Here is a 9201-nt window from a genome sequence, read left to right on the forward strand (position 1 = left end):
TTGATATCTAATTTTCCCAGTCATTTTATCCAATTCTGCGTATTCCATAAGTTTCATTCTCCACCCTTCAAGTGTCGGTAGATCCTCTTGTTTCCATTTTTGGGCCATTAGGATTCTTGCCGCTGTTACTGCATATTGAAAAAGTTTATAGTCCCTTCTGTTAATCTCTCTTCCTGTTATTCCTAGCAAAAAGGCTTCTGGTTTCTTTACAAATGTGTATTTAAACATCTTTTTCAGTTCATTATAGATCATTTCCCAGAAACCCTTAACCTTACATTCCCACCACATATGAAAGAATGATCCTTCTTTTTCTTTACATTTCCAACACTTATTACATGTCTTATACATTTTTGCTAACTTAATCGGTGTAATGTACCATCTATATACCATTTTCATGATATTTTCCTTTATCGCCGAACATGCAGTAAATTTCATATTTTCATTCCATACTTTTCCCCAGTCAGTCAGTTGTATATTATAACCAAAATCCCTGGTCCAGTGAATCATAACCGATTTAACCTCCTCGTCCTTCGTTTGCCATTCCAGTAAAATTTTATACATTTTTGACATTATCTTAATATCATTATTTATTATCTCTGTATGACATTTCGATTCTTTTTCTGTATATCCCCTCTCTTTTAAATCCTTTTTAAGGCTGGTGACAAGATTCCATGGGGTTCCAGGTGCTCACCCAGGGTTTGTGTTTCCATCAGAAAATTAAGGCAGAGTGGAAGCTTATTATTGACACACATTAACACCCGAGTCTACTGTGAAGAGTGTTCCCAGCATTCGCATGACAGGAGTCCTTTGTTGCTCTCCTAAGAGAAGAGGAAACCCCAAGGGAAGAAGGCTCAGAGCTCAAGGATTGGTGGTGGGGAGACAATGAGGGAGAAGAGGGAGAAGATTGGGAGGAAGTGTCGGAAGAGGCAACGGGGCTTAGTGAGCTGGGAGAGACAGAGATGAGTCTGGCTAGTGAAGAAGCATGGGTGTCTCCCAGAACCAGGAGAGGCATGAGGAGAGCAGCTGAGAAATTAATTCACACAGGTGCCGTCTCAGATTGCTTGGGGGAAACTCTGGAGAGGAGAGGACTTAGGAAGCTGTGGGGAGGCAGGCACATTCAGTCATCAACTGCCTCATGGGGGTTCTAAAAACCAACTATGCCAGGCATAGGCAAACTCTGCCCTCCAGATGTTTTGTGACTACAACTCCCATGATCCCTAGCTAACAGGACCAAAGGTCAGGGATGATGGGAATTGTGTTCCCAAAACATCTGGAGGGCCGAGTTTGCCTATGCCCAAACTATGCTTTAGGGCCAGAGCTGTATAATTTAACAGCTTGTTCCTCGCAGAAGGTTTTTTTCTGTCCTCTATGTTGAGACCACACCTTTGGCTTATTTGGATAGAACATTTGCTAAAATTGTCATATGTTGTTCATTGTGTATTACGTTGCTTATTGCATTGTTTGTAAATGGAAAGTCTTTCCTCAAAAAAATATTGCATAGGACCAAATGCATTATTACTATCAAAAAGTAAATATGTGATTTATAAGGTGATTTTATCTGTTTCCACTGCTGAGGAAAAAATAGGTAAAAGTATGAACAGGAAAATATGGTGCTATTTGAATTCTGGAAATTGTGGTAATCTCTCTATTATCCTATAGATTAAAAAAATTTAAAATCCAGCTGTGGATTTTTGACCTTATACACTTTACTGTATTCAAATATGTATGGAATTTCATTTTGTGATGACTTTTGATTTTAAGGAAATGCAACCAACATAATCCTAAGGCTCTAATTCTGTATTTACTTACTCAGAGTAGCCCCACTGAACTTACTTCTCAGTCAGCATGTACAGGATTGCACTTCGAATGTATTACGGTAATTTAAGTATGATTAAAATTGCTTTTCCTGCTGATTTGTTTTGGTATGCATTGGGTTGATTAGGTACTTCTTGGCTTCATGCTAGCAATTGTTACTTGCTTTCGTTTTCTGCTTATTGTAGCAGATAAGACATCTGGGGATGAGTCATGCGGAGAAAAAAAGAAGCATCTAGAATCCATTTGCTTTCTTAAAACTGCATGTGCATCTAGGACAAGTACGACTTGCATTTTTCTGTCAGAGCAGAGATATTTATATAAATGAAAGGTCATAAGCTCCTTGTGCTGAATTATGCCACACTGTCTTTGGGACAATGGCAAAATAAGGAGACATGAATGGCATACTTCAGCAAAAATGAACATAATATATGAGAGTGAGCGAGTGAGTGAGAGAGAGAGAGAGAGAGAGAGAGAATGCTTTATTACCACTGGTGTATATGTGTGAATTGTTTCGATCCTATTGGTTTTAAATTTTAAAGCCTGGAAAGTCTGGGATGAGCTTCATTGTTGTTAACATGTCCATGAATTAAGACCTTCATCTGAGACTCTTCTCCATTTGGCAGTTAAGTGGTGGCTACCATAGAGAGGCCTTTTCTGCAGCAACATCCTGGTGGTGGGATTCTTTTCCTAGACAAACTTGCCCCATTCTGTCATTGGCATCTTTCAGTCTGCCAGGCATATTTGCACAATTGTTTCTAATAGTACTTCCTTGTCATTGTGTCTATGGGTTGTAGACCCATGAAATTAATGGATGTGATTGACTTACTCATTTTGGGGAAAAAAATATATAAACATAATAAAATCACATGTTTTATCACATTGCATGCTAAAATTACATGTGTGGGTAGGGCTGCCTAAACAAAAAACCTCTTAGCAGGCACCCATAATGATACAGCAAAGGCACTTGCCTAATATTAATGTTCCAAAGAGCTACAATGAAAATTGTGTGGAAATTGTGGAGGGGGAAAAAAGCAGTTTCTCAGATTGAAGTGGCTGAGTGGGCACGTATTAGATAAGGCAAACCTTCAAGTAATGTGGTCCAAAGTGGTTGAGGACAATTTCACTTCAATCATCAAATAATAATAATAATAATAATAATAATAATAATAATAATAATAATAATTTATTTATTATTTATACCCCGCCTATCTGGCTGGGTTTCCCCAGCCACTCTGGGTGGCTTCCAACAGAATATTAAAATACAATACCCTTACCCCTTATGTGCCACAACCACTTCAATCTACAATTGTTAATCTGTGACCTTGAAGGCTTTTAAAAGGAACTAGATGAGTAAAAAAATAAAATACAAATATCTCAAATCTCTAAATACATAACAGATATTTGGAATCTTTGGAACCAGTCTGATTTGAGAGCTACTGTGATACACCCAGGAATAGCTCAGTCGGTAGAGCATGAGACTCTTCATCTCAGGGTTGTGGGTTCGAACCTCACGTTGGGCAAAAGAGAATCCTGTGTTGCAAGGGGCTGGACTAGATGATCCTTGTTGCCCCTTCCAACTCTACAATTCTATAGTCTAACATGGTGCCCTCCAGATGTTGTTGCTGTACCATGGTTTTATTTGCTATGAAATTGTTGGCAGTGAAATGGCTGCGCTGCCACCATTGGCACAGTTTGCCCTACCCATCCCTGGCATAGAGGCAGGGAGATCATGTCATTTCTGTGACCCAGGTGGGAGGGTGACTGCTCCCCTTATAGTGACCTGCCCACCTACACTGTGAGCAGTTGCCTTCCAGGGCTGAGTGGGAATATTTTTGATTACCTTTAGTTGATCTTGGTGTGCCCCTTTTCATCTGATCTGCACTGTTCTGGTTTGGGGTGTGTGGCTCTAATTGGCTTAAGCTTACTGTCACAACTTAGCATTTAGGGTGGGCTGGGAATTAATTTTAATATGAGATGTCACCGCAGGAGCCTCCTTGGCAGTAGGCATAAGACAGGGAATCAGGGCACCTCCCTCAGCTTATCTTCATGGTGAGTTGAGTTAGGAATGAGAACCTTGCCTAGGTTTAAAACAGATGATGTGGTTCGAGCTAGAGGTTATTGCCCAAGACCAGAGACAAGGGCCACTGTATGCCCTTCATGGTCTGTGCCAATTCCCTGTCTACAGTTATTCATTCTGCCCTGCTGCAATATCTTTAATAAAGTTGTGATCTTCACACCAAATGCCAGTCTTGTGAGTCTTTACTCCAGACAGGGGTATGCAGGCAATGCTAGCTGTATTATCTGATTTTTAGAAAAGGGAGGATGTTGCCAGACTTTGCTCCTGGTCAGAGAACATGGCCAAATGGAATCATTGCTACTTGGTTCAGAAAGCAAGCCTGACTATAGAGCTCAGTGAGCTTAACCAGTTACAGTCCCCTTCAATCCCCTGGAAGATGGGCTACTGAGTTGCAAACTGGGAATCCTTGAGCCCTGGGGCGGCAATCCCCCTTATGTTGGTGTGAAGGGGTGGTGGTGGACAGGTACACACATATTTTTCCTTGGCCTGATGCAAAAAGGCTGGCTTGGGCTCATGACCAATTCATGCATAAAAGGTAAAGGGACCCCTGACCATTAGGTCCAGTTGCGGCCGACTCTGGGGTTGTGTCGCTCATCTCGCTTTATTGGCGGAGGGAGCCAGCGTACAGCTTCCGGGTCATGTGGCCAGCATGACTAAGCCGCCTCTGGCGAATCAGAGCAGCGCACGGAAACGCCGTTTACCTTTCTGCCGGAGTGGTACCTATTTATCTACTTGCACTCTGACATGCTTTCGAACTGCTAGGTTGGCAGGAGCAGGGACCGAGCAATGGGAGCTCACCCTGTTGCTGGGATTTGAACCGCCAATCTTCTGATTGGCAAGTCCTAGGCTCTGTGGTGTAACCCACAGCGTCACCCGCATCCCTAATTCATGCATACTTGGATATTTATGTTTTGCCCTTATAAATCAGTGCATATTCTGACAATGTCTTTATTGCTTTCTGTGTAACCTGCCTTGTAACTTCCTTAGCTGAAGCCATTTTAAGAAAGGAGTTGAGAATCTCAATTGAACACATCCTCCGTTCAATTGAATATGCTTTGTGGATTTCATTACTTTCTCAATTTATTAAAGGGATGACTTTATCTTCATTTCCGCCTTTCTGATATATTTGTTATAGCCCATCTCCTTAATAACTTTGGCTGAACAATTCACTCTGCCTTTGGCTGCCCTTCTCCTTTTGCCTGCAGCACTAATTCACACTCCACTGCGTATATTTTTTTATTGCTCGCTTCGCCTCAATTTCTTTTGCAGCTTAAAAAAAACACCACCCTCTCAAATCCTTGACCCGTCCATTATTGTTCCACGTTTTTATGATTCACTTCACTGTTCATGTTCAACACTCTTCTGGAATGCCATTCAAGAAAATTAATCTTGATTTTTGTTGTTGATATTACAATTAAAGTTATATAGGAAGCATTTTCACCCGTGAGGTCTTGCTAATGACTTAGGAGGCGGAAGACGAAAAACTATTGGTCTTAGCTAACTATATCATAATTGGACTGGTCAAATTAAATAATGTCAAGCAAGGAAAAGCAGCCGATTGAAAGTAGCTAATTGAAAGTGCCCATAATTTTACATATCTGTGAAAGACATTGCATTTTTGAGAAATGATGGATTGTGGTCAAGAAGACAAGTTTCAAGTGTCACCTAAGCCATGAATGCATCAGTGCTCTGAGATTTTGTGATGAGCAGCTAGAGATGGAAAAGGAATTTTATTAATAAATAAATGTAACAATTAAATAGTTGAATAATTAAGTAAGTTGTCTTGCAGGCTCATTTCCCCATGTATAAAAGGATAATCTACACACTTTCACCCCAGAGTGTTTGAAGCTAGACATAAAACTGGACACTCTCTCTCTCTCTCTCTCTCTCTCTCTCTCTCTCTCTCTCTCTCTCTCTCGTATACAAACTGCAATGTCTGCTATCAAGCCCATTTAACCATTCTTCATATCTTGAATTCTAGATGCTAAAACTTGCTGTGTCAACATGTAAGTGTGTAGCCCAAGCTTAATGCCCCCAAAGGTGGTGTTATGACATATTTTGCAGTAATATTAAAATCAGGGAGACATGTAAGAAAAAGGCAAAATAACTGGGGCTGATTGCCCTTTCACTTCTTTTCTCAGGCATATTAATGAAACACGCAGTTGACATTATCATCACATTATACATCAACATGTATTCAACTTGTGAACTGCTGTGGCTTTCAGATTACTACTTACCATGATTCCTGCTTTATATTGTATGCTGTACTTGCTTTGCATTCAGATATGAAAAACTGATGCAGGTACAAGGTAGGGGGAAGAGATATAATAGTCCAAGTATGGATATTGCCAACCAGTATAGGAAAAGGAATAAGGCTTGCACTGCCTGTTCATCTCCTCCATCTTCAGCATCACAAGGGAGTGAAAAGACACATATATTAGAATATATCATTTCTGAGAACTCAAACACAATATGATGGAGCCTTAGGCTGCAATCATAACCCTACTTATCTGAGGTGCAGCAGGACTGAATTCAATAGCACTTACTTCTAAGTAGACATGACTAGTCTTACACTGTTAGGGCTGCATGTCAAAGCATGGAAATCAGTTGACTTAGTCAGGGCTGTCAGTGCTATCCCCAACCATGTCTACTCAGCAGTAAGTCCCACTGAGGCATAGTCCCAGGTAAGGAGGCTAGGACTGCAGTCTATGGGTTGTATCTGGTGGTGTCTGCTATAGGCTCTGCTACAGCAATGCCTCCATAGACAAACATTGGGATACTATCCATCCCCCATACCTACTGAAGCTTTCTGCACCATGTCTCATTTTTTTCTCGAGAGCCCCCGAACCTTGAGAAGCAGCTTTTCAGGGTGGGCGTAAGTGGGAAAATATTTGACACAAGTGCAATGCCCAGACTTGCCAAAGGGTGGGCCCTTCAGAAATGCAGTTCTGCTCACTTCCTGCTCCTTCTTTCTGCCCACTTCACTTGCTCCCAAAGTCTCTGCTATAAAACGCCCCTGTTACCCTGACAACCTCTTCCTCCAAATTCTTCTGTTTCTGTCCAGTCCTCAGCTGGGGGAAAGGACAATGGTCAATTGTGCTTCATGGCCCTGTATTTAGTTCTCCTTGTGTTCTTAATGGCATCAATATTGGAAGTCTCCTGAACAGGAAAATAGGTTCAGTCTGTATTTTTCACTGGCCTGGCATCTTCCCATCATACTCTTAAAAAAGAGCTAAATTCTACCCCTTTACTAAACTTAGGATTTGGTGTGTCTGCCCTGCCCCCATTCATAACAATACACTGGACTGCATTGATAGCAATCTCTTAAGAGTATAAAATAAAATTTTATAATGGTTATAATAACCAGGGTTAAGACGACTGAATATTTAAGCTGTCAAAATACTTTGTTATGGCAGCAGTCCTGGAAGCATTTGGCAAGTGCTTACCCCATAATAAGCTGATAGTCATGTGCCTTTGGGATCTCAATCCACACAGCACTGATTAATTTATTTATGCATTTATTTCACAGCATTTTTAGCCCACCCATCATCAACAGATCTCAGGCCAGGTTGTTACCAGGTCATTTCAAAGCAACGGGGATACATCCTCATTAAATGAGAGCTGATAAAAATACAGAGTTAAAACCACCAACACCCCCTTTTAATAAGCATCCTCAAACCTGTTACTGGCAGTGCTGCTGAGAAATGATATTTACAAACAGGTACTGCAAAAAGCAACTTAAAAGAACATCAGACAGTTTTCCAGCCAAGAGTTAACTCAAGAAGAGGGATCAATAAAATGGTGTGTTTGTGAGATGAGGAACCATGCCCAGAAAGATTTTGCTCCAGCTGCTTAGGAAACCAGACCTCAAACCAAGAAGAAGCAGATATAGCTACAATATCTAAAACAGAAAGAAAAAAGTGCTAAACACCAGCAAAATGTATTAAATGTACGGACCGGAAGACTTTAATTTATTAAACAACATACAAAAGTTAAATAAAACCAACAAGATAAAGGCATTCAAATGACAACCATAAAAAACAACCTCAGGGCAGGAAATAACTGGATTTGAGTTAATCTCTAGACCAAGGTAAGAGTGCTTACAATAGATTTTGCTATTTAAAGGTAAACTTCCCCCAATCATGCATAGTGTATGAGGTTTGTTCATGGTTTATTTTTAGTAGCAAAAAGGATGCACAGGTGAGGTTGCTGAACTGGACTCCCAACCTGCTGCTTGTTTCCCCTCCAAGGACTTTTGCCCAGATACTTCCTGTATCAGAGTTAGTGGGGAAGGGCTATAGCGCAGTGGTAAAGCATGTGCTTTGCATGCAGAAGGCCGCAGGTTCAATTCTGGTATCTCCAGGTATAGCTGGGGATATTCCCTGACTGAAACATGGCCCAGCCTGTGCTGGGAGGTGCCATTTGCTGTTCTGAAGCAGGCCAGTCCTGGCATCCAGACATTGATCAGGTGCAAATCTGCTGAGTTCTCAAGGCTGCATTGAGTGCTCTCAGCTTACCTGATAGAAGACACCATTCCTCAGCTTTTCCAGACAAACCTGTTATCAAACTGAAGTTTTGCTTATATACCAATGAATGAGATTAATCACATATAATTACATATATGATTTCCATTGGACTTTATTAATTTTTCTTTTTGGTTTTATGTCTTCACTGCATCCTGATTTTTGTAACTTACCTTGAGGTGCCTTTCAGAACATTTTGAATTAAATATAATCAGGAGAATAAAGGCATTTCTCATGCAGTATTTACTAAGTTGCGGGCAATTCTACCAACTTGCAAGCTTCCTCTTTCTGGTCTCCTATCAATTGCAGGTCACTTGGATTAAAGTGGTCCAGACTAAGTAGTGTCTTATCCAGAAAAACATTGCTATTTTTAACCAGGTAATTAAATTAGCTGGTCATCCATTGAGAAGTAAAAGAAGATTATCTTTGTCTGTGATGGTTCCAGGCTTCTATTTTGTCCAGTGCTGCCATTTCACTTGAAAAATGAATTCTGCAATATTTTTCACGTTTTAGTTTCAAAAAATAATAATGCTTGATTTCAATGCTTAGCTGTACATTATCTGTATTTTCTAAAACATATATAAAACCCACTATTTCCTCCATGCTTTACCTGCAAGTTCACAGGGCTTTGTGTAACAAGGATTCTGTTAAGTCCATCTCACTGACTCTCTGATGGGCATCAAGCCATTTAGGATTGGGAATACAAAAAAACAGCCCAGCCATTTCTGATCAAGGGATTGAGATGAACTGATTGGCTATATCCAGTGTTTGCTTTGCCTTAGTAAA

This window comes from Podarcis gaigeae (assembly GCF_964106915.1).
Source record: "Podarcis gaigeae genome assembly, chromosome: 9".
Lineage (NCBI taxonomy): Eukaryota > Metazoa > Chordata > Lepidosauria > Squamata > Lacertidae > Podarcis > Podarcis gaigeae.